Source organism: Heterocephalus glaber, unplaced genomic scaffold (genome assembly GCF_053883595.1).
Source record: "Heterocephalus glaber isolate CG9 unplaced genomic scaffold, H.glaber_assembly_v1.0 deba00001454, whole genome shotgun sequence".
NCBI classification, from domain to species: Eukaryota; Metazoa; Chordata; class Mammalia; order Rodentia; family Bathyergidae; genus Heterocephalus; species Heterocephalus glaber.
In genome coordinates this window covers 16,853,763-16,881,230 of record NW_028258303.1, presented here as the reverse complement: position 1 = coordinate 16,881,230, position 27,468 = coordinate 16,853,763, and the positions used below count along the sequence as shown (strand labels likewise).

At 33.7% G+C, this 27,468-nt stretch overlaps 1 protein-coding gene and 1 long non-coding RNA gene across 4 annotated transcripts in view; one reads left to right on the top strand and one right to left on the bottom strand.

Moving 5' to 3' along the window:
• Positions 1 to 27,468, bottom strand: part of Cfap299 (cilia and flagella associated protein 299) — a 595,444-nt gene that overhangs the window by 50,197 nt on the left and 517,779 nt on the right. The gene's annotated exons all lie outside the window — the stretch shown is intronic.
• Positions 1 to 27,468, top strand: part of LOC110349945 (uncharacterized) — a 186,904-nt gene that overhangs the window by 112,926 nt on the left and 46,510 nt on the right. The window contains exons 3-5 of one of the 2 annotated variants that reach the window (XR_015452905.1): positions 7,137 to 7,384; positions 8,292 to 8,393; positions 10,090 to 10,704. This is a non-coding gene — a long non-coding RNA (uncharacterized LOC110349945). Of the gene's footprint in view, positions 1 to 7,136; positions 7,385 to 8,291; positions 8,394 to 10,089; positions 10,705 to 27,468 lie in introns of those variants that run through there. The other variant, XR_015452903.1, reaches the window with a different exon arrangement.

Here is a 27,468-nt window from a genome sequence, read left to right as displayed (position 1 = left end):
TAGGACTGTGGGTTTGCAACCTGTGGTTACTCATGTTTCCTGGAATTGAGCTGCACATATGAGCCAGGTGTCAGTCCTTGGCTGTGTTCTAACTATAGCCCTACTCAGTTTTGCAGCACTCCACCCTCTCTTCTGACCCCATATAATGAGGGACACAGTGGTCGAGGGGTGGCCAAGCCTTTCTTCTCCAAAGGTGTTTGTCACCATTGCCCTGCTGTGCCAACTGGCCCTTGCAGTGACTACTGTGATGGATGTGGTGACAAGTCTCTACAGGGTTCATCTTAGACCATATAGAGCTAATGCTGAGCTTTCCTTGCTTGTTCCATTATGGACCCTTGTCTTTCTGGTAAAACATGTGGAAAGCAGGGATGTGGAGGTAATTCAATGCCTAATTATTGTAAGTGTCAATGTTGCTGATGGAGGTAGGTTAGGATCTTGCAGAAACATCATGCTTTACATTTCCTTTGTACTTTTACTGCACCTAGGTTTTTCTTAGGTACCAGTATGTGACTGTTGGCTTGGTTTTGTCTGATAGGTTGAAAGACATATAGAATACTCAAAGTTCTCAATAAATCAAATCTTTCATTTAGGGGATCAGATACCTAATATTTTCTTCCCTTAAAAAATGCTGTTAAATAATGTTGGTCTTCTATCCTGAAGTCAGCATTCCTCAAATAAAATTGAATGTATTTTTTGGGGGGGCAATTTCAAACAAATTTTACTTTTGAAACTGAGTTCTGACTCTTTTATAAAGTCAAAGACTTAGCCAGTTTTGCATGGCATGAAAAAAATAAAGAACAAGTAAATAGACACAAGTTTCTTGAGTGTAAAACAAGTGCCTCTTCCTTTAATGTAAATTATTTCCCTCTTTAGTAAGTACTTCATATGGCATTGTGCTGATCGTGACAGAAGCAATTCTGTTTTCCTGTCTCTGGTATGTGGTATGGTTTTAGAGGTTGATGTGATATACTTAAGGATGACATGAAAGTCATCATGAGATTTATGGAATTGACCAGAATTTATTACAGCCAGAATTTTTCCTAATATCCTAAGTCTGACATCAATTTGGATGATGAATGCACTCAATTTAAATTTCCTTTTAGCATACAGACAAATAAATAGTAAAAAAATGCACTTGGAATAAATACCTCATTTCAAATCTATCAAAAATTTGTGTTAGTAATAACAGTGAACTAGAAAAGGTTCCTATTCTCATTCTTTTTAATAGACAAATTTACCTGTGTCTTTGCAAGTTGATCTGTATTTATGTTAGAGAAACATCTTCAAATGTAAGATTGGCTAAGTAGAATTGGTTGAGTGATTAGTAACAAAGTAGAAAAAACAATGGTTACAATACCAAAAAGAAGATATTAGAAGGTTAAAAAGCAAAAACTAGAAAAAAAGAAAAAATAAGAAAACTTGAAAACAATGAAGTAATTCAAAGACATAGAAACATACAAAGAGACAAATAACGTTATTTAAATATTTGGAAGTACTCAACAGTAAAAGCTTTAAATACATTAAATGTAAATACACATTTTTAGAATAAAATACGTTTCAGAGGAGTCAAGAAAGTGAAAGCCAAATACAGTAGTTCCTCGGTTCACAAATGCTTTTGTTTGGGAACAATTTGGTTTGCAAACAGAAGCATTTGGCAAATTTTTTATTTGCGAACTCTACATCAAGTGATGAACATGACTGTGGCCAGGTTTCCCACATGAACACAGATGTGGCCATCTTTTCCAGAATTTTGGAACCAATGAAGTTCCTGAACCAAGGTACCACTCATTATATTGAGAAAAAATTGAGTATAATACTCTTATGAGTATTATTGAACATGTATTAAGTCATCTAAATAGAGATTTAATGTGAAGTGCTTCCATTAATCTTTACAGAAAATTGGAGAGAATAGAATGAGTCTTGTAAAAAACTCTGAGTTCATATTTTCCAATTTTTTTTCTGGTTTTGAAATATTAAAATATTTTAACTTTTAAAAGAGAAGAAGAATTTAAAATTTTCAGTAAGTTCATATTCCATTTGAAGTTTAAGGAGAGCATGGTATAATAAAAGTTTTCTAGAATAAAGAATTTTGAACCACAAGGTATATATTGCATATCAAATTTATATTTTAAATGTTTTTAGAGCTCCAAAATTATATATTGCTCCTTTGGAAATATTTGACCATTACATAGTAGACCGAGTTTTCATATCTGTTTAAAATAGTAAAATGTGAGTTTATTATTAAAATTATTATAATTACATTACCTATTTTAGTCTAGTGCCAAAGACAGAAACTAAATCATGTGCCAAATTTCTGAATAAATTCTTTAGCAAAGAATGAATTCCTCTTTATAGAAATGATGAAGCACTCTAGGCATTTATTAAAGTTTGGTGAAGATTAAACCAAATAAGGTTAATTGTAAGTAACCAGGTAGTGGAAAAAAATAACGGCAACTGGTAAGTTGAAGCTGAATTCAAATTCACAACCAGTACTATAGAAGTTTATTTTAAGTGAGCAATTAAAGATTTTACATTTGTAAACTTGGGGAGAATTGTGGGAGTTAACAAAATTGTGTAAGTATCTTGCACAGTAGAAAACCTCAACTATACTGTAGAATTTCCAGAGGTTTGTAGGCATAATCCGAGCATTGGCCTTTGACTATACATGACTTTTATTATTTGGAAGTTCAAATCAGATAAAATTGGCAGAAAATGTGCGCATGTTTGTGTGCACAGATGCACGTGAATGTGTATGCTTAAAATGTATTCCTAAATGTTTGGATTAAATCCAGAGTTACGTTTTTGGAAAAGATCAGGTGTAAGAGATGATGAAAGAAGTGAGCACTAGCACCTAAAAATAATGTTAAAATCTTGTAGTCTTCTGGAGCAAATATTTCTATCTACAATGTATTGACCAGTGAGCAACCATCACAATATTACTTGAGGTCTGGTGCACCAATACCAATCAGCCAGTTTAGCTCCACACTTAGCTCCAAAGCACATTCGGAACTGCAGATGTAATGACAAGCAACAACTCAAAGACATGCTTTCTTTCCAGTGATGATAAACCAAATATTCCATAATTAAAGTTTTAAAAGTTTAAACTCCATGAGACAACTTATCAGCAAAATAAATGGAGTGTTATTGACTTTGTGTTTTGTGGCTATTTTCACACCTCTGATAAATGTAACCCACAGGATTTATCTACTACCTAAAGTCAAGTTGTTATTCTACAGATTTAGTGTCAATTGCAACACCACATGACACACTTGCTAACTTAGTGAATATTTTGGACATTTGGGAAAACAGCAGAAGGATTCGCAAGAGTTGAAAAATTCAGACAATGAACAAGACACTTGAGACTCCCTCAGCAAAGTTTGAAATTACCTCTCATTTGCCTATTAATCTTAAAATGAGAAGCACTACTAAAAACTTCAGGGACAAGCCCTTTGCCACAGAAAAACTCTACATTGAAAGCCAATGGGAACCATTCCTTCTTTATAGCAACAAGGGGACCTGGGGGAGTGCCTTGGAAGCTTTCCTGTAGAGGACTCAGTGCTCTGTTACACCATTCCGGATAAGGGAGATTGATAGTAAAAATATTGTCAGGCAAATATCTTTAAACACCAAGAATATTATTGTTGCATACTTGCATATCTTTAGAATTACAGTCATTTTTAAACAACAAAAACAGCAAAAGGGATTATATTAAATTAAAAAGCTTCTACAAAGCCAAAAAAAAAAGTCAACAGTGAAAAGAAAACCTACACAATTAAAAACAAAATTTTGCCAGCTAGTCTTCTGCTAAAGGACTAATATCGAGGATATAAAATGAACTAAAAAATTAGTCTGTCCAAATTAAAAGGCCCAATCAAAACTGGACAAATTAACTGAACAGACACTTCTCAAAGAAGTACAAATGGCCAATAAGTACATGAAAAAATGTTCATCATCTTTAGTCATTAGAAAAATGCAAATCAAAACCACACTGAGATTCCATTCAGAACAATTATAATCAAGAACACAAAAAAACAGTGCTGGTGAGGATGTAGTGAAAACCCTTCTGTACTGTTGGTAGAAATGCAAACCAGTACAACCACTAGGAAAATCAGAATGGAGATTCCTCAAAAAACTAAAAATTGAAATTCCATTTGACCCAGGATACCTCTCCTGTGTAACCCCCCCTCCAAAAAGAAATAATACTATAATGATACATCCATGCATGCATTTTTTGCAGTGTAAGTAGTAATAGGTGAACTACAGAAACAGCCTGAATGGAAATCAACAGACAAATGGACAAAGAAAACACGGTATGTGTACACAATAGAATTTTACTCAGCTATAAGGAAAGATGAATTGGAATCATTTGTAGGAAAATAGACAGATCTTGAGACTGTGATATCTAGTGAAATAAGTCACATTCAGAAGGTTAAATATCGCAGGGTTTCTCATAAGAGAAACCCAAAACATAAATTTTAAAATAAAATGAAGGAGAGATGGTAGGAAACAGCAAGGCAGACATTTTAGAGATGAAGAAGAGGATAGGAGAAAGATGTTCAAGATGTATATATATTATTTATATATATATATATATACACCAATTCCCTCAAATGAATGTAATTATTATGTAGCACAAACATATCAATATAAAAGAATTAGAGTCATTTTAAAAGATATATTTTCTGTTTACAGCATATTTTAATGATGAGAAGGAACAATAGAAGTCAGCCTAACAGTCTCAGTTCAGAAGCAGGAATTAGATGACAGTCCATATTCATGGTCAAACTCAGCAGCAAGTGTAATCTAATTGCTAAGGTGTTTGTTTGTTTATTTGTTTCTTTTCATCAAATGGACCAGATTCAAATATGTTTGAATGCTGTCTTGATGGACTGAGGTGATCAAATGGTTGAGATGGTAAAAGTTAGCAGTCAAAGCATAGGTTTTTAAAATTGCAATGGAATAGTATTCTATTTGTTTAATTAATTTTTAATAAAACTCAAGAAAGAAGGACATTTAGTATGAGAATGTATTATGTTATGTTAAACATGAAATTTTTGAAAATCAAAAAATGTATGAGAGTGGAAATAATTTGTCTTCAAAATTTTTATTATAAAATTTATATCATGTTTTTATCAAACTTCTTTCACATAAAATTTCATTGGCATTTCACAAATGTTTTAAAATAGAAAATTAAATATTTGAAGATAGGTCAAGTTATAATAGTCCAAAACCACTTTTGATTCATTTTCCAAAGTATAATACACTTTCCTCACTGTAGGTATATGCCTTTCTTATCTGTGACAAGGATTCGACATTTGCTTGCCACTTCTGCTTAAAAATCTGGAGATTCTCTAATGGCAAGACAGTTTCACTCAACTTCAGAAGATTCACTAAGATGTGATATTGCTTGTTTTTCATAATTTGGCTTTTCCCTCAGTTCCCAATGTATTCTCACCAAAGTGAGGCTGAATCATGGGGAAACAATAAGCACAGTTTTCTCTAGAATAACGACCTAAGGCCTGTAACACATACTCTGAATTGCTTTCTTGTCCCTTCATCATGGGCAAACACTAGTGTTAATCCCTCCAGATTTGTCCACACTATCTGTGAGGAAAGTCAAATCCCAAGGAAAAATCCTTCAAGGAAAATAAAGGAGAAAAGAGTTTACATTTTGTCAAGGTTTGAAGTAAAAATGTAAAATTATCCAATGTAGGCCATCTTAAAATGGTGTAGTACTCAAACAAAAGGACTCCACCCGCCAATCTTTCCAGGACCATGACCTTCAGAAACACAGTATCTCTACTGTAGAAGGCCTAATGGGCACTGCAAGTTTCTAAGAGAGGATGAAACTGGTCTCAACTTAAATTGACTCTATAACCATTTTTAAGAAACTTTCTTGGATCCAACCTTCCTCAGACCAGAAATGTTTGTATCTTCAATAGGGTTCATTTGAGTATTAATATCAGAAGCACTGAGCAACACGTCTGTGAGAGGATAATGAATGGAACATTTCCAAATACAATTTACTTGTAATTATAAATCTATAGTTAATCAGTTAGCTGATCTTACACTTTTTAGCTCTACATACACTCTAATACACACAAAATAATTATAAGAATGATTTCAAAATGAAATGTTAGAAATGAGTCCTCAAATAAACAATCTAATGATAGATTTTTCTATTATACTTTCTATGTTTCTGACCAAATGTGAATTTAACTTTATTTTCTATAAATCCTTATATGAATTAAGGGAATAATAAAGTCTATTGAAGCCAGTGACTGACTACTTGTTAGATTACTAAAGATGCTACACTGTTGTGGCTTGTATTTAGATGTACCCCCAAAGCCTCATAGGTGGAGCTTTGGGAAGTGGCTGGATTATGGGTACATGATCCTGGGATTAAGAGTGTGTAATAACTAAATTGGTTTAGCATAGTTCTAGGTGTCAGTAATGAAAGCCCCACATTGGGTGTAGACACCAATCAATGGGCTTGTAGACTGGATGGAATATGAAGGGAGAGAAAGAAGGCAGACTCTCTGCTCGCTACTCACTGCCTTATGACTACCCTGCCATGGACTATTTCTCCTCTGCCATGCTCCTTTGCTGTTCTGCCTTGCCCTGGAGCCATCTGACTATGGACTGAAACCTCTATGAACTGTGAGCTAAAAGAAACCTTTCCTCTTTTAACTTGTGGGTGTTGGATATTTTGTCCAAGCAACGAAAAGTAACTAAGGCATACAGATACTCAATCTTATTTAGTGATTTTTGTTTCGTTGACTTATAGCTACTTCACAGGTATATATTTGAACTTTCTTCTCAAAGAAATTGAGAGAATTTTTATGACAGTTTGATTCAAATTTTGAAAATGCTACAATATTAATGTCTATGAATTTATACCTGTATTATCTATACGATTAGTATTTATATCTTTAGTAATATCAATTTTGATATTGCTAAATATATGACTCTACACATAAAGGAATACTAGAAGAAAAGAAGCACAAATAGTTGTGTCTTGGAGTGGTAAAATTATGAGGGGATTTAAATTTCATTGTACTATTAAAACACAAAAAATATCAAAAAATCTAGTTTTCCAGATATTAATTATCTTTAACTGCAATTCTTGAACCCAGTGACAGTCTGGATCAAAAGTGATACAGAAGGCCCCACCTCATCACATGTGCAGATTATATTCATTGCAAGAGCAAATGAAGTGGCATACAGAAAATTGAAGTGAAATACAAAAACTGCCAGACTGCTTACAACTCTACATTTGCCTTAGTTGAACACAGTTTGAATCATTGGATGCCTATGGTTGACTGCAGAGCAGCTTCTGTGACTGGCTGAGACTCAGCTATTTATTACAAAGCCAAATTTCAAGGTAGGATTTCATGTTGTCTCTGCGCTAAGTTAGTTTGCAGTTCAGCATGTAAGTATTCATGTTTTGGCAGCTCTACCAGGCCAGACTTACCTTGATTTTAAATCAAGATTTTGGCGTACTTTCTCTATTATCTTCAGTAAAGGGCAAGTATCTTTTTAAATAATAGAAATAGTGTTATAGTGAAATTAATTTCTTTAGGTTTGATTTCAATGTTTTTTCTCTGCAACAGAGAAAAAATTTAGGTCTTTTCTTGGGCCAATAGGAAAAAATCTATTTTGGGGCTCAGACAGATTAATGGTCTGGGCATACACAACTGATTATGACTAATCTTTCCGTAGGCAGACATGATTTGATTTCTGAGGTCAGTCTGCCCAGCGTGGACAGAGCAGACAAAAGAAGGATGTTTTGTAACATTCCTCAGTTATCCTTATCCGAAAAGGGCGGAAAACTCTCAGTATCATCTCAGCAAAGATTTAAATTTGCCCATTTTGTTTTAACCAAAAATCCATTTAAAAGGTTTGCTACTTTTAATTGAAAATGTCTAAGAATTTAATTATAATGATCTGGTTATACTGTAACACGTTATAGGAAATTATACTAAGATACTTAAATAACCATAAATTCTCTGCAGCAGGGTAAATATTCTTTGAAAGATATTTATAATATGCATCTATGCATGACATTTATATAATTCAATAAAATACTAACTTAATGTCATATACGTACCCTTTTACTTTGTTAAATAGTTTATTCTCTGATTTTAACAGTTATAAAATCAAATTGGAGGTAAAAGACAGTTTAAAAACATCTTTAACAATGCTCTAAAATCTGAATTCATAAAATTTAATGTTGACTCGAAACAGTATTTTATGTGGTTAACAAACCAACTGTCCTTTCTTTATTACAGATAAGTGATATATTGCAGTCCCAATGAGAGTCCCTAAGTCAGATTAAAAAGAGAAAGAAAGAAGACTAAGAAATGAAAAATTTTCTTTATCAAAGATTTATGGTAGGTTTGCATATGGTTGGGACAGATTTTATTTTCATTCCCTTACTTATATGTTCTGCTGCTTCTCCTACCTTAGGAAAAATTTCAAACCTTTCTCATGGAAGAAATGTTACCTAGGGGTATCCTTCAATAAGAGAGAGGAAGCACCTGACTCAGTTGGAAATATCACAAAAAAGTGCTGTACTAGAACACCGAACTGTTCTTCAGAATGTCTGTGTGTGTGCATATGTTCATGCATGAAAATATACAATTTTAGAAATGGCAAGATCAGAATGTGGTACAAGGGAAACAAATGCTAGCCTAAGCTAAGAGTTAGTTGGCTGACTTGGGAGGAAGAAGAATTCAACTGGCAATCCTTAAGAAAAAAAAAATGAAAACTATTCTAAAACTTTAAAAGAAGATTTAACTTAAGAGTTCTCTTTGGAAATTTTATGCTTAAAAAGCCTCTGATCATATTCAAGCTAACCTAGTTATCCTTTAGCAAGAGAAATGAAGGAATTGAACCAATAGCTGGCAATGATCGTGCCAAGGGGATAAAATGTTAATTACTAAATGTGTAGTCTGGAAATCTGTTATTCTAGACACTAGGATAAGATGAAAATTAGCATAGCAAACCAATTTCAACGGGTTTTAAAATTCCAAACAGATACACCTGTGGCATCACCTATGGGTCATGAAACATCTTAGAATTGCTAAAGTGAAGCCACATTTACTTCTAAAACATGTTTGCTACTTTGGATGACATGAAAATGAATGACTTCTGGTCTATTTTCACTTCAGTGGAAGACTTACTAAGAGTATTTTGCAACACTCATTGCATCATTATACTGCTTATTGGATACTTTGCCATAAGGAGAAAATTTTTCTGGCGGATCCTGAGAGTGCCAAAGAAATCAATCTATTCATAAAGTAATGGATTTAAAAAAATAAAATTGCTTAACCGTAGTGTATATACCCTTAATCTAGTCAGATGTATAAGAGTGAATTCTAAAACTGAAAGTATATTTTATATCATATTGGATGTGTTTTGTTTGATCCTCAACATCTCCCCCATCTTTCTTTATGAGTCAGTGGAGAATCCTGTCTCAGTGGTCCATCTTCATCTCTGATCAATGCAGAGTTGCTTACTATGTTAGTGATATATTTTACAGCTACCACTTTTCCAGTTTCAAGATCAACATTATTTCAGTACTTCATGTATTTTTCTTATAGTTCACACTATAGATGGTGTATAAAACATTTTACTTTACTTGTCTTTGTAAATACTTTTTATGCCACCTGTTCCCTTTTTAAAAAATAAACTTCACAACTCATTGACTGTCACTCTTAGTATAGTGATTAACAATGCCTTAATGCATTAAGCATCTATTGTGTGATGGCTTTCATGCTGTGCACCTTACATTTAATATGATCTTGTGCCTCATAATAACAAACTGTAGTAGATATTACTGTCTACTTTTATATGATGTGGAAGCCAAAGATGCAAAGTACTTGCCCAAGATGATAAAGCCAGAATTAGAATTAAGATTGGGTTGATTCCAAAACTCAGGTGTTTTATTTATTATTATTATTATTATTTTAATTTAAAAGAACTATTTATTCAATCATATGAAATGGAATTTTCTCCATAGTGTACTGCCATTTAAAGTTGAATTATTAAACCTTGATTGCTATTTCTTTCATTTTTTGCCTCTAGGACTCTTCCACTTTTATCTGAAGCAACCTCTCCTCAATTGCCTTAATGAATGTATTTTCTTGTAACTAATCAGAACACAGCCATTCTCGAAGTACATTTATTTAGAAGACAGGTAATAATCCATTTAGTGGTAAACTAAACTCATCAATCAGTTCTTAATCCTGATACATCTTTTGCTTTGACACGTTAGCATTTGTAATATTTTCAATAGATTGTTTAAATATAAGACATATAACAAGACAAAGGTATTGCTACTTTGTCTCTATTAAATTCATTAGATAGTTACAGAACATATAAAATAATAAAAGGAAAACATGAACTGATTTAGAGTGTCATAAAATGGATTAATATGAATGCCTTTTTAGTTTCTAGGTTCTTCTTTCCAATATTGAAACATTTGCTGTTCTCACTTTATATCTCTTTCCTCTTCTCTTTCCTAGTTAGTTGCTTCCTTCCTAGAGGTTTAATCACTAACATAATGTTGAATATTTTGAGGTTTTTTGTTTGTTTTTTTTTTTGATCGAACTCGGGTCCTTGTGCTTGCGCAGCAGTCGGCGAAACCACTGAGCTAAATCCCTGGCCCTTGAGTTTCATTTCTATACCTCTGATCTCCAACATATTAAATGGATAACTCAAACTTAATGTGTTTGAAAAATTATGGTAATAGGAAATATTTTTATTGCATATCCTATGTGCCAATCGCTGTTCTAAGTGCTTCACATACATTATCTCATATAATCCTCGTGGTAGCCCTCTATACAGAAGTTATTACTATCTTTATAATAAGTATGATAAATGAAAGAGTTTGAATAATTGCCTGTTAAATAAAGTTTAGATCAAGAGTGTGCCTCAAAAGCTTCGTGCTCATAGGTGTGGCTTTTGGAAGGTGATTAAATCATGGAGGCACTGCAACTGACTTGTTAGGATGTAGGGTCTGGTCAGAAGAGACAGATCCTTGGGGTGCGACCTGGAAGGGTATAGTCTCTCTTCTCCACTCCTCTGTTTTCCTTCTGCTTCAGGGCTGCTATAACATGAGCAGCTTTCCTCTGCCCAGGCCCTTCCGCTATGCTGTTTCTGTGTTTAAGCCTGCTGAACATGGACTGAAACTTCTAAAACATGAGCCAAAAAAACCCTTCCCTCCCTCAAATTGCGAGTGTCAGGTATTGTGTCTCAGTGACAAAGAAAGTGATTAAGATATTGCCAAAGATCACAACCAAATGATGGATAGTGACATTGAACCAAGATTGGCTCTGAGATCTTGTTCTTTAACTACCAGACTTCGGATGCTATGCCACCTTTTCCTAAAATCATCTTTTCTTTACTTTTCACATGAGAAGTTCACAAGCCTTCTCATCTTTTAGGAATTAGCCTCCATTTACCTCCTCGGAGAGGCTGTCCTTGACCATCTTGTGTAGAGTAAGTAACTCCTTATAGGTTGTTGACACTCTTGGTTTCTTATTTGTTTCCTAGAAATTTCTCAATAAAATTATAAATCATTTAATTTACTCATCATTTTCTTCAGGTGCCATGGATCATTTTGCTCAATACTAATTTTAAATCCTCTCTGGTGGACCTTCTTGTACTGCAGAGATATAGGAACTAAAATCTACTTCTCTAAGTTTACCTTAAAGCTGAGGCTTAGTTTTTACCAATCAAAAAGTCTCACAGAAAACATGATTTGCAACTGAATTATGTCTTGGGGGAGACAGGACATAAATCAACAATCTTGCAGATTATGGAGGAAAAGGCTCCATTCTAGAGCTTCCAGGTGAGGCAGAAGTTTCCTGATACAGTGGCTCCCGATTGTTACAGAAACACATTTCTGGTGCTGTCCACAGGTGTGGAAGCTTCATGATTGTGCAATTTTCTGCTGTGGTGGAGGCTGTAGCTTCTTTGCAGACTTAGTTCTTCGGTGTGGCCTTTAGAGTTATTAGATAAACTCAATGTAGAAGGGTCTGTTTCTTCACATTCTTGGTGGTTTTGTAAAGTTTTAATATCCTTACTAATGTCCTTTGTGCTTAAAGTAGCCTCAGTAGACTCTGTTATCTGTAAACATCCTGATCAGTACATTTAATAATTTTTGTGTCTATCTTGTCTACCAGAATATATAAGCATTCCAAGAGAAGAGCTAGATTTTTACTTTCCACTGATGAATTCCCAATGCTAGGCATCATTTAGCTCACATAGATGCTAATATATATATTTAAAATTTCATAACATGGAGCTTACAGAAGGTTCCATTTCTTGTGTAATCAGGAATCTTTCTCTGAGATACCTTCTGAAGAACTCCTGCCAGCCCACCTTCCTCTTTTCCTGTGGGTCTTATATTACATTTCAGTTTGATTCCAGAATAGGGCTTAAGATTGCTAGTCAGATATCAGCTTCTCATAGTTCCTAAAATTTGCCTCTCTTTTTTATGCTCCTGCTAAGATTTTTTCACACCTGGCCCCCCACTTTTCTATTAGGCCGATTTCTACTCATTTTCCCCTATTTTATGTTTAAATTGTTGTTTTCATTTTTTTTATTTTTACATGTTTATAGTACTTAAGGTTTACGTTCCTTGTGGGGAGTTGGTATATACATCTAATTCTTTTTTTTTTTTCTGAATTCCCACTCATTTTTTTTTTTTTAGTATTATTTATTTATTTTTTGGTACTGGGGATTGAACTTGGGACCTTGCGCTTGCAAGGCAGGCACTGGATCCACTGAGCTAAATCCCTGGCTCCCCTCCTCATTTTTTAGAACAAATTTGTTATAATAAAATACCTGCAAAGTATTGCTTACTCACCCCTTAGATTGTGTTCCTGTAATACTTTGCAGGTATTTTATTATAACATTTCTAGAGTAATAGATTATGTTTTATTATTCTGAATCATTATATATAACAAGTGAAAATTTACAGGTGAAGGTATATCAAAATGACATAATGCTTATAAAAATTTTCTATAAACTCCAAAATGTATATTAATATCTTTATTATTACATGCACAAGCAGAGAAAAATTATCACTCAATTTTTCTTATTTCTCTTTCCAGGAAGGTACACTTCTCAATTTATGTCATTTATCTTCTTTTTGTGGAGTGACTTGCTTTACACATGATCTGACCTTTTCAAACTCCAGAAAGAAGGGCCAGGAACCCCCCCCCCCCAAAACCACATAATAATTTCTTGGCTGATTACGAAAAGTAGAAGGCTATCTTTGAGTAGTTCCTCAGAAAATAAAGGAATAATTTAGTTTGGAACAGTTGATTTCTGCATACAAGTGTTATGATATTGTTCTTAAACAAATAAATAAATAAATTTTCCTTTAAATTTTCTTTTATATGAATTATTCTTACTTAAAAAATTATGCTGTATTGCATAGATCCCAAAATAATTACCAGTTTGGTCATTCTGAGACTTTAAAAGAAATATTCCATATATTACTTCATTCATGTTTAAATGTTTTCAGTTTTGATTCAAAGACTTTAGTAAACACATAATATTTTGGATTTTGGATATTTTATTTGAAATATTTAATATTTAAGTAACGTATTTCTCCATTGACTTTTATTTTATTTTTGTTAAACTGAAATTTATATAAAATAAAATACGATAATGAGAGAGGTACTATTTGTAATATTAAACATAAACCAGATGTAGAAGCATGCTTTTCCAGATTAAACATTTACTGAGTTGGCAGGAAAAAACCTTCTTCCTCATCATGCAAGCATATTTGGTTTGAATAGATTCTAATTTCTCCTCCCTCTATTCTTTTCACTGTCTTCCTGTTGCTTTGTTTACTAATAGTGGTTCATCTGTACCACTGCCTTCCTCGGTTCTACACAGCTGCTTCTCAGATGAGCTAAATAGCTCATTTCAGATGAGTATAAACTGTGGGAAAATCCTATATGACTTTTACAGAGGAAGCAATTGGAATATCTTGGAGAAAGTTATCATGACTACAAAAATTTTTTGAGAGAATTTTTAAGGGAACTTGAATGCAAGAAAACCCCATATATCAACTTGCTAGGCATTCTTCAAATAATATATATTCATTTCTTCTAGTGAAGAAAAATATTTGGAAAAATCAAAGTCAGATAGATATGCAGAAAACAAAAATAGCTGTCCTTTTCTAGAAAATTGAGAAAGTTTCTGATTTTTTTCTTATCTACAACTTCTACACAGTATTTCATGCAAATACCTTGAAGTGACTTAAATCAGTATGTGTTGAAGAACTAGAGCAATAATACTTTTCCTCCAGTTTTATTGGGGAACGATTGGCAAATAAAACTTGTATCTATATAAGGCATACAAAGTTATGCATTGATATATGTATCCATTGTGAAATGATTACCATAATTAAGCCAATTAACATATCAATCATCTTACAAAGTCTCTGTGTGTGGGTGCACATGTATGTCTGTGTACGTATGTGTGTTTTTGTGTGTGTGGTGGGAAAATTTAAGATATATTTTCTTAGTAAATTCCCTGCACAATGCAGTATCATTTAGTATAATCATCTTGCTTGCTATCCCTTAGATATTCAGAACTTATTGATCCCAATTAACTGAAACTTCGTTCACTTTGACTAACATCTCTCAATTTCTCTTATCCCTGGGCTCCTGTCAACTACAATTCAACTCTCTGCTCCTGTGAATTTGGAACTTTAAATTTTATATACAAAGTGATATCATGCAATATTTTGATTCCTGTGTCTGGCTTGATTTACTTAGCATTGTGTCCTCCAGGTTCATCCATGTAGTCCCAAATGACAGGAGTTTCTTTATCAGGATTGAATAATATTTTATCACCAACAGACACACACATTTACATACTTTGACAATTGTTAAAAATGCTGCAATTAACAAAGGAATATAGATATCACTTCCAAATCCTGATTTCATTTCCTTTGTATATATAGCTAAAAGTAGAATTGCTAGATCAAATCTCAGTTAGATTTTTAATTTTTAAAGAATGGACACTATTTTTAATAATGTCTGTACCCATCAATAGTGTACAAGGTTACCTTTTTTCAGAGTCTTACAAACATTTGTTATCTTTTACTTTTTGTCATAAGCATTCTAACCTCTATGAGGTGATATAGAGGTTTTAATTTACATTTCTTTGATGATTAATTATGTTGAACAGCTTTTCATATATTTGTATGTTATTCGTATGCCCTTTTTGAGAAATGTCTATTCAGATGCCTTCATCATTTTTAATGTTTTTTGTCTTGCTGCTGAGATTTTTGAGTTTCTTATATATTTATATATTAACCCCTTGTTATATATGTACTTTGCAAGTATTTTCTCCCACTGTGTAGTTTGTGTCTTCTCTCTGTTGATTCCTTTCTTTGCTGTGGAGAAACTTCTTGCTTTGATGCAGTAGCATTTGTCTAGTTTTGCTTTGGGTGTCTGTGATTTTGTCACTTCTCAGACCAATGTAAAGAATTTTTCGCCTTGTGTTTTCTTCTAGTGGTTTCACAAATTCAGGACTTGAATCTACTTTGAGTTTACTTTATATATGCTCCAAGATAAAGGTCAAGTTTCTTCTGCATGTTTCTTCTCCATTTTTCCTAACTAAGATAATTTATTGAAGACTATCCTTTCTCTGTTGTGTGTTCTGGGAACCTTTATTGAAGATTAGTTGATCTAAAATATGTGAATTTTTTTCTAGGTTTTCCATTCTATTTCATTGGTCTATATGTCCGTTTTTTGTGTCACTGGAATTTTGATAGCGATTTCATCCAATCTGTAGAATACTTTAGATAATGCTATAGTTTGGATAGGGGACATCCCCCAAAGGCCCAAGTGTCAAAGGCATTGTCCCCAGCTTGACGCTATTGGCAGGTGGTGGAAACTTTACGGGGTGGCTAGTAGAAGGTTTGTAGGTCACAGAACATGTGCCTTCAAAGGGAATTGTGGGACCTTAGTCTCTTCCTCATCTATCTGCACTTCCTGACCATTAGGGGAATGTTTTGATCTACCACCCATTACCTCTTCATTGCGACACGCCCAATCCGACAGGCCCAATGCATGATATGCTTCATTGCAACAGGCACAATGCAACAGAAGACTGACCATGGACTGAAATCTCCAAATCTGTGAGTCAAAATGAACTTTTTCTAAGTCAATTAGCTTAGGTACTGTTTATATTAACAGAAAGCTAAATAACACAAGTGGTATTGACATTTTATTAATTCCTCCAATCTGTGAACATGGGGTATATTTCTATTTCTTTGTGGCTTATTCAATTTTATTAATCAGTGTTTTATAGATCTTTCACCTGTTTGGATAAATTTATTCCTCAGTATTTTATTTTATTTTTTGGTGCTACTATAAATGAGACTTTTTCTTATTTTTTCTTCAGGTAATTAGTACATATAAATGCAGCTGATATATATTGATATATATATATCATACATATATATCTATATATATTGATTTTGTACCCTATAATATTAGTGAATTAAATTTATTTTTAGTTATCACATTTTTTTCTGGAGCCATAAGGTGATTATTTCTTCAAATAAACACAATTGGGCTTCTTCCCTTGCAGTTTGGATGCTTTTATTTTTCTTTCTTACCCAATTTCTCTGGCTAGGAATTTTAATATTATGTTAAGTAGAATTGATAAAAATGAACATTTTTATGTTTTTCCTCACCATGTAGTAATAGCTTTCAGTACTTCACCACTGAGTGTGAGATTAGCTGTGCTATTGTCAGAGATGAACTTTATTGTGTTGGATACATTCCTTCTACACCTAATCTCTTGAGTTTTAAAATCATGAAATAATGTTAGATTTTGTCAAATGCTTTTTCTCATCTACTGAGATAATCATTTAAGTTTCAATCTTCATTCTGTGAAGGTAGTACAATAGATTCATTATTTTATACATATTAAATCACCCTTTCATTGCAATGAAGTTCATTTGATCATGATGCATGACACTAGGTTTCCACTGACAGTCATATGGGCCCTTCCTTGTATAGGATTAGTCACATTTTTACTTAGTGCTTTCAAATTCTTGTATCTTACTACAAATTTCCTTAAATCCAACCTTTAGGGGCTCCTTTGTGATTCATTAATTTGTATGCCTATTTTCCTTCACAGACTGGGGAAGTTTTCAGCCATGATTTCATTAAATAGGCTTTCTTCACTCTTTCTCCCATTTTTACTTCTATGACTTGTATAGTAAATATGTTAGTTCTCTTGATGAAATTTCATAATTTCTCTAGTCTTTCTTTATTTTCTTCTTTTTCCTCCTTTCACAAATGATCTGTCTTTAAGTTCACTGATAATTTTGGGCCTGGATCAAATCTGCTTTTGGACCTTTTTTTAAAACAAGTCATTTTAGTATTTTTCTTGAACTTTTTATTGTGTTCATGTATTATTTTTCTGATTTTGTCTAGTTTTCTCTTCATCTTCTCTTGCAAATAGCTAAGCATCTTTAAGATACTTAGTTTACATTCTTTGTGTGGAAACATAAATCTCCATTGTTACAGGATAGTTACTAGAAATTTGTTTTCTTTCCTTGACTGCAATATGGTTTTGATTTGTGATTTTCCTTGTAGATTTGCTTGTCTTCACCTGTGAAGAAGCAGCTACCTTTTCCAAGCTTTATGAATGGATGTTGATTCAGAGACCTACACTGGCCAACAGTGCTTAGTGTGAGGTGATATAGAGACAATCCATTCCAGGAGCACACTGCTAAGACTGGAAATGGGGCTTTCTTCACTCCTTTCCCTTCCTCCTGGAGGAAAATCCTGTGTCCCACCAATCCTGAAAAGCAGAGCCAAATGTAAGAGGATGCCTGCCTCTTTTCTTTGTTATGCAAGATCTTCTGAGTGTGCAACAATTGAGATAAAGCAAGATAAAAATCGGCTCCGTGGAGGGAACTCTGAATTGTAAGCAGGGCTCTTTAGTGTCAATCCCTCATTTCTTGAGAAAAGAAAAATTTATTATGTACATTTTCCCAATCTTGCAGAGCAGTGCTGGCTAATGCTTGTTATATGGGAATGTTCTCCTTTCTTTACTCCTGGTTCTTCTGGTTCAGCCTTCAGTATGAGACAAGACAGAAAGAGACAAGATTGGGTGCATTCAGGGTGGTATGGCTATAGACTGGGCAAGATAGAATCAACTCCATGCAGAGCACTAGGATAAGGCCAAAGGTCAGGAAGCCAGGCACACACTTCCTGTTGCAGGAAATGACCTGTTCAGGTGATCTTCCCAATGCTGAGCTAAACTGTCTTGGGGAAGGACTGACATAGTAAAGTGAAATTGCTCTTTTGCTCTCAGTTTGTTCTCCTCTGGATGCTTCAACTTAGTAGAATTCTGAATTTCTCTTCCAGTTATTTTAGTACTATTATTATATTGGTCTTAGAGAAATGAGAACTAGGGTTTCCTACTCTGCCATCCTACTGATGTCACCCCCAAAACAATAATTCTTGCTTAAACTCACTTAATATATTCATTGAGAAAATGCTTGAGATTTCTCAGTTCAGATGTATTTTCATAAACTTTAATCCATTTCCTTCCTATAGCCTTCCTAGTTACCTCTCTTCTTGTTTGAATAGATTCTCATCTTTCTTCTCTCCTTCCCTCTTCTCTTTCTCTCTTCTTCCGTTTCCCTGCCTTCCTCATATTCACTTTCTGAATGTTCCTGATAGTGTTTCACAGTCAAAAGACATTGGCACCAAGTTTACCTTGAAATTTAAATGATAAAATCCGAAAGATCTGACTTTGCACACTTTCACTTCCACGGATTTTAGTGAATTGAGATCATGGCATTCTCAATAACTTATCATTTCATATTTGGACTGTTTACTTGTTTTATTTATTTATTTATTGGTACCGGGGATCGAACTTGAGCCTGCGAGGAAGGTGATGGAACTACTGAGCTAAATCCCTGACCCTACTCATTTTAAAATATGGAAGAGGGAAAAGAAGAGTTGAATTCTGAATTATGATTAAATAAACTGAACTATTTTTAAAAATCCCATTACTCCATTTCATTGAACTTTGGCACACTGGTGCATGCACATGCTATCAGCCTGTAAGATGTGTTCATGAATCATAATTACATTGCTCCAGGGCGTTTCTCACACTTCCTGGTTCCTACTTCCTCTTTAAGAAAGATTTTGTAAAAATAAATAAAATCAAATATAAATATTGACAGTAAAACTTATGAATTTTAAAAGAATAAAAATACTGGGATAGGATTTTTAAATCTATGTTAACAAGAATACAGCTTTATATTGTGTTTTCAAAAAATTTTCGGTAATTGAATATATATTATTGAGAATATTTATGTTTTAGCAACCTCTATTTCTATGTCTGCCTCTGGAAAAGTTTGAATATGAACCTTATATTGCCACTTTTATAGTTCAATAACATGTAATTCTTCTAGTACAAAATAGGAAGTCATATTAATCATTCTTGAATTCAAATACTTAGGAGAAATGCATCTACATTTAATTACTGTGGAGTAGGTATGAAATCTTTATTAAATTCCTGGATCCACTTATAGAAAATGATTGGCATGAGACATAACTGAACCAGGTTTGTTTTTCATTCTTCTCAAACTGGCCCATAGCCCCAACATAAGAGATGGTAAATTTGAATGGAATCAGTTCTTTTAAAATGACTAATGCTCTCCCACCTGCCTCGCAAGCACAAGGACCGGAGTTTGATCCCTGGTACCAAAAAAAAAAAAAAGACTAATGCTTTTATCTCTAAAAGTAAGGGTAGATATTAGGTAAACAGCCTGGTAGATTATTCTCTTTACAACAAAATTGTTAAAAACAATTTGACTTTGCAAATTACTGTTTTGGATTTGAAATTCTTTTTATGTGACAACTACATTTTGATACTGGGAAATGAAATCATGTATTGTTCAAAGAAACTGAATCTTGTATGATTCAATTTCATATATTAGTAGAATAGGAGTAATTTAATTTTATATGCAAAGTGACAGTTGAATGTCTAAAGTTCAAGTGAGCAGAAGCTCCTTCATTCTCAACTTACTGACAATGAGTTCCTTTTATTTATTTATTTATTTATTTATTTATTTGGTAACAGGGATCGAACTCGGGACCTTGCGCTTGCAAGGCAGGTGTCAGAACCACTGAGCTAAATCCCCGGCATGAGTTCCTTTTATATAACTAACCAGAATCAAATTGAGGTTTCATAATATAAAGGAAACTCAGATACTTTGTACCCTTCATGTATTATACACTGGAAAAAAGTCATAGGTAATATATAATTGTAGTTATTAATTAAAAAAAGTAAACTAGTTTTTGCTTATTATTGTAAGTTAGTACTTTTAAAAAATAAGATGGACTAAAATGAAAAAAGACTCAGATCATATAAAATAGATAAATATGCAACATACTGTAAGTAGGGAAGGGTGGAGGGTGTGAAAGGAGGGCTAGGAATGGGGAAAAAATAAGAACCAAGATGCATTATGTAAAGGTACAATTCCCAATGAGAAATGTAATTGTGTTGTATACCTACAATGTATCAATAAAAGAATTTAATACAAAAAAAATATGCAACATAATGAAAAGTTAGAAGAATCTGAATGAAGGAATTAGAAGATCTAGGATCTAGTCCTTCTTTTGTTATATGTACTCTTTTGTCCCTAAACAAGTTCATTAATTCTGTCTTTATCTGTAGGATTTACACTGAAGCATCTCTGGATTTCCAATCACTACTATATTTCTAGGTTCCTTAAGTTATGGATTTAGTTATGAATGGCCTTTGAACAAAATGTACTGGGAATATAAGCACCAACATGGCATTCCAATAATTGAAATTGTTATTTCCTGCTCCCCTAGAGATCGAGATAAGTTTTCTGAGCCATTATTTACTTACTTTTTTTGATTCTGCAGTAGCCACAAATGTGTCTGAAAAATGGTGGTCACATTGTATTTATATTTCTTTTACTAACCCAAATAAGGTAGTTATCATAAAAGCTAAGATGAAGAAGTTATGAGAGGACAGAGATATTTATTTTATAACCAAGTTTCTTCTAGCTACCTACAAGAGAAAAATTTTTCTTTGGAAAAACTGGTTTTGGAAATTTGTGAGATGATCTGGTAAACTACCTTTGATAAAGCAGTATCTTCAGGGAAATAATTCTGAATTCTAAATAATACACAAACACAATTTTGACCTACAGTTTGTTTGCACACTAGATATTGTCATGATGCCTGTAAGCTCTACTCTAACTCTATTGAAAATATGTTATAACAAGCACTATCTTTTCTTCTAGTTAATAAAAATTAAATGAATAATCCTGGATAGCGTGATTCATTTGCTACTAATATTTTATTTTATTTATTTTAATAATATTATTTTAATTAATTAATTTATTTATTTTTGGTACCGAGGATTGAACTCAGGACCTTGTACTTACCAGGCATTTATGATGCCACTGAGCTACATCCCCAGACCTTGCTACTAATATTTTATTTATTTATTTATTTATTTAGTACTGGGGATCAAACTTGGGACCTTGTGCTTGTGAGGGAGGTGCCAGAACCACTGAGCTAAATCCTCGGCCCGCTACTAATATTTTAAAATGTAGATTTTGAAGAAGAAACAGACAAATAAGTAAATTTATATATAAATACACAATGTTAGTACACAATACTTTAGGAAGTATAAAAATATCATTAAAGGAAAATAATCTTTTTTAGAGGAAAGATAGCAATTCTTCCTCAACTTGAGTATCACTAATAATGGGACAACATGACATTAGATGCCTCCTTTTATGATGTGATATGTAATTATTCATCAATGGAAAATCTTTACCTAAAAATATTTACACTGAATACATTTAAGACCTAATGTTATCACTCAGTTTAAGTAAAATAGAGAAATAAGAGAAACAAATAAACAAAAAAAGAGAAACAATTCAAATGATACCACAAGGAGCCAATCAGGTAAGTCCAGAATGTGGGACAATCTGAAAGACAACTGGAGTAATTTCCTTTAAAACTCAGTATCATGACCAAGAAAATAATATATGTATACACTTGAGAAGTATGGAGAGTAGGGCTGTTTTAAAATAAAAGTTAGGAGACATAAGCAGTGAAATTTGTATATATAAACTAGGTAGAAAAATACATTTTAGAAATAAGAAAGTTTGACTACAAGCTGGATATTAAATATTCAGAGAAAAGCTTTTTAGTTTTTTATGTAGAACAATGGTGATATCAAAAACAGAACATTCTTATCCTTAGGAGATGCATGATGAAATATTGGAGGTAAAATCTGCAGGGCACTTTCAAATGGTATACACACAGATATACCCACACAAAGGCACACAAACCACACAATTCCACAAATATACCACATTCATACATACCCTCCAAAATCCCAAAGAGAGTTGAAGCAAATTTGGAAAACTAAATAATTGTTTAGTCTAGGTTGTGAATATGTTGGTCTTCATTGTCTTGCTCTTTGAACTTTTCCAACACTATTTTTACAATAAAAATCTGAAAAAGTTGCACAAAAATTGAATACATAATGCCATTATACTTTTAAAAATGATTAAAATAATAAATTTTCTGTTGTATATATTTTACCAAAATGTTTTAAAAGTTGGAAAAGTTCTTCTGGAAAGAATAATCCTGTCTTAATCATAGTCAATGTTGTCAATAAACTAGAGGTTGTGTCAGATCTCTAATTATTCACTTAGGGTTTATGCAAAACATAATCTCCAAGGAAGTAAATTCTAGACAATTTAGGAGCCTGCCAGACAAGTGTTCTGGAATTCTGACTTTTTATAAAGCAAGAAGACAAACATGCCTGGGTAAAATTCCAGCACTAGATGATGTGATATTTCAGTAAGGATTTGGTAGGAATTGTTACTCCTAGCATATTTGGGGTTTTTGTAGATAGGCAGGAGGAGGCTGGTGTGTACAAAGGTCTGTCCTTGAGTTTTCCATAAGTGACAATACTTAGTCTTTAGGGTGTGTTAGAGAGAAACTAAAATGGGTTAAGTATTGGAAAATTAAATTTATCTGTAGGAGAATACCAAGTAGATATTGCAAAAATTATGTGAACCACAGCACAGAGGATATGAATAGATTCTAAAAGTATCCTGGGACATAACTGAGGTTCAACAAGTCAGGGCCAATTTTTCCCTAAAGAGTTTTAGACTGAAGCCACAATTATAAGCCACTTTTAGTTCTGTTCAGAGCTGTTCCACACACAGAGCTGTGGGACACTGTAATTCTTACTTACAGTGACTGAAAATGAAAGCCTAGTTAAGTACAAAGCGTTGTTTTCTGCCAAGCTCAGTGGAAGGAGGAAGTGGCAAGGGTGGGTGCAGGATGGACAAAATTCCCCATTCTTTACTGTGGAGAGTAGGATTACTTAAAGTTTTGAGAAACAATCCCAAATTAGGTCTTGTCACACACATCTGCAGAAGAGATATATGACCTGACAAAGACTGGGATATGGATATAACCAAAAAAATTATATATTTACATGACAAAGTCCTAAATAGAATAAAGTATTGATTTAAAACAAATCATGGCCTTTGGTCTCAAGTAGTTTCTGGATTTCTACTTGAATGTGTGTATGAGTCTGTGCAATTTTGGTTAATCCAACTAACACATCTATGGTTCTGGTTCTTCTTATGTTAAAATGTGAAAATGACTTTTAACTCACAAGTCTGTGGTAAAGAGTAAATGAATAGGGCTGGGGATTTAGCCCTATTCGCTTGCCTTACAAGTGCAAGGTCCCAAGTTTGATTCCCGTATCAAAAAAAAAAAAGAGTAAGTGAATAGATGTATGTAAATTATCTAGCACAGTATCTTGTGCTCAGTAGTGCTCAACTAATTTTTATCATCGTAATAATCTTCTCAGACTTTGACCTTGTTAACCATAATGGTGTGGAACAACCCAAGAGAGGCCAAGGAGTGAAATTAAACTCATCCATTGTGGTTGAACAAAGATTATAACTGGGTTAATGGCAAATATGACTTCTGGAATTCATGAGAGTCATAAATTTAAATGCCTAGAACTGGTGAATTGTATACAAGAGTTACTCAAGGGTGATGTGTTAGTAGTCAATTCAGCCTTAATCTGATGAAAATGAAAGTACATCCCATCCAGGAAGCAGATGTAATTTAAATCTAGGTCATAGTTGGAATCAGGGAATATAGGTTCAGCCTGAGAAGACTTTGTTAAGTTTTTTTTTTGTTTGTTTTGTTTTGTTTTTTTGGTACTGGAGATCAAACTAGGGTCCTTGCACTTGTGGGGCAAGCAGTAGAACCACTGAGCTAAATCCCTGGCCCTGTAAGTTTTCAAGAGAATCTTTAAGTCCAAGATATTTTGTGTAAAAGTTCATTTTTCTAAAATATTAAAACAATTTTAAGTACATTATGCAAGCTAAATAAAACTTTATGCAGGCAGACCTGCCTCAAATAACTAATTCGTGATCTCCATCTTATGGCTTGTTATGAGCAAGAAGAAAGGAGCTAGAAATGCGAGCCATATATGTAATTATTAATTTTTCAGTAGTCATATTTTTGAGAAGAAAAATACATAAAAATAATTTAAATAATGTATATTATTTAATTCAACATAAGCAACATATTATTATTTGAACATGCATTGTGGATTTATTAATAATCTCATTTTTTGTGATAAATCATCTAAATCAGGGTGTATTATATATTTCCTGTAGATCTGCATTCAAGATTAGCCACATTTTAGGTGCTCAGTAGCTGTATGAGGGTAGTAACTACCATCCTGGAGAACATGGGTCTTGAGCAGGCTTCTCAAACTTTAATACTCCTATGGTGTGAGTGTGATTCCTCCATAATTCTTGTTGAAACTTTGGGAAATGATTAAGTCATACTGGCTTCATCTTCATGAATAGATTAGTGCCTACACAGGGGGCAGAGAAAACTAGCTTGGGCCCTTTTCTCCCTTTCCATCCCTTTTACTGAGGAAGGATGGTGTTTCTCACTTCTGGAAGATGCAATCAACAGCGGGTACCACCACAGAAACAGAGAGCAGCCCTCCCAGGTAGCAATGCTGCCAGCACCTTGAACTTGGACTTCCCAGCCACCAAAGCAATGTTCTGCTGTTTATGAATTACACAGTTGAAGATATTTTGCTGTAACAGCAGAGTTGAACTAGGACAAATATGCATATGGAGAATTGTTTTTTTTTAGTTCTTTTATTGGTACATTTTAGGTATACAATTCATTTACATTTATTATTGGGTGTTTGTACCTGTACATGATATATCTTGGTTCTTATTTTTTTCCCATTACCTGTGCACCCTTTATCCCCTACGCCCTTCCCTATTTACATAGATTTCATTTCCATTTTCTTTTCTTTTCTCATAGTTTTTCCTTTCCCCTTCCCTTCCCTTCACTCCTTCATCTTTGAACCTTTTTCCTATTTCAAATTATCAATTATTCATTTTAATCATTTTAACCCTTATTTACACTATCAGTTTCTCACACTAGAGAAACTATTTGGTATTTACACGTGGGTCCCATTTATTTCACTTAAGAGTATGATCTCGATATGCATCCGTTTAGCTATAAATGACTCTAGTTTTTTATTCTTTATGGCTGAGTCATACTCCATTTTATAAAAAAACCCACATTTTTGTTATCCAGTTTCCAGTTGATGGGCACTTGGGCTGCTTCCAAGCTTTAGCTATTACAAACTATGCCGCTATGAACAAGGGTGCACATATATCACTGTGGTATGATGCTTTTAATTCTTTTGGGAAGATACCCAGCAGGGGAATAGCTGGGTCAAATGGGGCCTCTAGTCCTAGTTGTTTGAGGTATCTCCATACTGACTTCCACAGTGGTTGCACCAGTCTGCACTCCTACCAACAATGAAGAAGTGTTCCTTTCTCCCCACAACCTCGCCAGCATTTGTTATTTGTTGATTTCTTGATAGCAGCCATTCTTTGTGGGGTGAGGTGGAATCTCAGTGTTGTTTTCATCTGCATCTCTCGAATGACCAGTGATGGTGAACATTTTTTCATATATTTGTTTGCTGCTTTTACTTCTTGTCTGAAAAATGTCTGTTCATTTCAGATGCCCATTTTTGAATTGGGTCTTTGAAGTTGGGGGGCCTGATTTTTTTCAATTCTTTATATATTCTAGATAGTAGTCCTTTGTCTGAGGTACAGCTGCTAAATTTTTTTTCCCGTATTGTAGGTTGTCTGTTAGCTCTGTTGGTGGTTTCTTTTGCACTGCAGAAGCTTTTTAATAAGATGAGATCCAAGTTGTTGATTCTTTCTGCTAGTTCCCATGCTGCTGAGATTTTGTTCATGAAGTCTTTTCCTATGCCAATGTCTTCAAGAGTTCTACCTAACTTATCTTCCAGCAAGTTTAGTGTTTCTGTCTTAATATTTAGATCTTTAATCCACTTCGATCTTAGTTTAGTGCATGGTGATAGGTATGGATCTAGTTTTAATCTTTGGCAGGTTGAAATCCAGTTTTTCCAACACCATTTATTAAATAGGCTATCTTTTCTCCAATGATGGTGGTTGGCTCCTTTGTCAAAGATGAGGTGGCTGAGCATGTCTGGAGTTGTTTCTGCATCTTCTAATTATTCCACTGATCCTCAGGTCTGTTTCTGTACCAGTACCATGCCATTTTATCATAGTAGCTTTGTCATATAGTTTCAAGTTGGAAATTGTGATACCTCCAGTCATGGTTCTGTTGCCTAGAATTGCTTTTGCTATTCTAGGTCTCTTATGGTTCCAAATGAATGTTTGGATTGTTTTCTCTAGTTCTGTGAAGTATATTGTTGGAATTTCAATTGGCATTGCATTGAATCTATATAGTAGTTTTGGAAGTATGGCCATTTTCACTATATTGGTTCTTCCTACCCAGGAGCAAGGGATGTCTTTCCATTTTCTTGTATCCTCTTTGATCTCTTTTTTCAGAGTGCTGTAGTTTTCAGTGTAGAGGTCTCTTGCTTCCATTGTTAGATTGATTCCTAGATATTTCATTTTTTTTGGATGCTATTGTAAAAGGAATTGTTTCCCTAATTTCTCTCTCAGTGAGTCTGTTATTTGTGTGCAAGAAGGCTATTGTTTTTTGAGTGTTGACCTTGTATCCAGCTACTCTCCTGAATCTGTCAATTAAGTCTAGAAGTCTTCTGGTAGAGTTTTTTGGGTCTTCTATGTAAAGTATCATATTGTCAGCAAATAATGACAGTTTAACTTCTTCTTTTCCTATCATTATTCCTTTTATTTCTTTATTTTTTCTAATTGATGTGGCTAATGTTTCCAGAACTATATTGAACAGGAGTGGTGACAGTGGGCATCCTTTTCTTGTTCCTGATTTCAGCGTGAAAGTTTTCAGTTTTTGACCATTTAGTATGATGTTGGCTTTGGTT